Source organism: Austrofundulus limnaeus, unplaced genomic scaffold (genome assembly GCF_001266775.1).
Source record: "Austrofundulus limnaeus strain Quisiro unplaced genomic scaffold, Austrofundulus_limnaeus-1.0 Scaffold656, whole genome shotgun sequence".
NCBI classification, from domain to species: domain Eukaryota; kingdom Metazoa; phylum Chordata; class Actinopteri; order Cyprinodontiformes; family Rivulidae; genus Austrofundulus; species Austrofundulus limnaeus.
The window spans coordinates 239,670-241,196 of NW_013953058.1; positions in this window are offsets into that span (position 1 = coordinate 239,670).

A 1,527-nucleotide genomic window follows, 5' to 3' on the forward strand; every position below is an offset into this window, starting at 1 on the left:
AGACTAGGAGTGGCCTCACCTGGGTAAAGTCTATGATACAGAATCCGCTTAATAGCCTTGTCCTGCTCTAAACTTTTCAGGCAATCTATTAGTTTCATCTTGCAACTACTTCCTGGATCTCTCTTCAGTGGCTCGTATGTGGTCATGTCGCTAAGGAGTGTCATGATCTTATCTTCATAGTCCTTCTGGTTCAGAATAACTGTGCACCTTCCTTTGTCTGCTGGAAAAATGATGATGTTCTTGTCCTTTCTGAGGGTAGTAAGAGCGTTTCTCTCTTCTCTGCTGATATTAGAAGGTGGTGGTTTGGCGTTGRTGAGGCAGGCTGAAACTTTATTCCTAAGTTGCTCTGCTTCAAATCCTGGGATTTTGTTGTTTCGAATGGCTGATTCTGTGGCTGTAATCATCTCTACCAAAGGGATTCTTGTTMGTGCGACCGCAAAMTTCAGTCCCCTAGCAACGATTTCAGTTTCTGGCTGGGTGAGCTGTGAGCTGATATGTTTAATCATATGTCTTCATTTAATTGTTGGGCATCCAAGTGGTGTTCTGTAAACGTCAACTACATAGATAACTGAAGTTCTTTCTGGGGGAAACCTGGTCTGACGCGGAGAGATGGCATCCATCCCACTCWGACTGGGGCCACTCACTTTTCTAAGAATTTAGAAGTGTCTTGCCCAAGGACACATTAACTGAGARAGCTAGACAGGGMATCAAGCCGGCGACCTTCCGGTTCCAGGACGACTCCCCTAACCACTCTGCCACAGCCGCCCCATGTAAAATGTAAACTMACAAACAAAGCTTCTCCAAGTCCCAACATAGATTGATGCAAGTAGATATCACTCAGTCTTTCTATGCATGTTTTCCACAAACAAAATGGCTGACCTCCATGTGATGACTAGAGCTGGTCGGTTCCTGAGCTACTTGAGTTAATGATTCGAGTCCTAGCACTGAATCAGGTCCCACGAATCCAAGTCTAAATTAACCCAAATCCCAAAATGTCCTCAGGAAGACATCATAATACTGTCCACAAACTAGCAGACATCATAATACTGTCCACAAACTAGCAAACACACTGAGAAAAAAAACAGTGTCACAGGAATGCTTCAGACTCATACGTGTTGGTTCACTAACTCACCGGCTGCTGTTGGGTCCGAGTGACTCGGTTCATCTGCCCGGAAACAGTTTGGACTCGTATGGAGCCAGGTTTGAGCGGATCGGTTCATCTCCCCGGAAACAGTTTGGACTTGTGTTGGGCCGGGTCCGAGCTGCTCAGTTTATCTGCCCGGGAACAGTTGTGCTCAAGGCGAGTCAGGTCCGAGTTGCTTGGTTAGCTCCAGGAAACGCTCCACTGCTCCGGTTTAACTCACCAGAGCTGATTTGTAAAAATGCCATCCGTAAAGATCAGAAGACTCAGGCTGAGGAAGTACTGAATTAAATATTGCTGTAAATAAGTTGGAAATCATTATTCTGGTGATCACGACTCTCATCACTCCCTCCGTGTGTGTGTGTGTGTGTGTGTGTGTGTGTGTG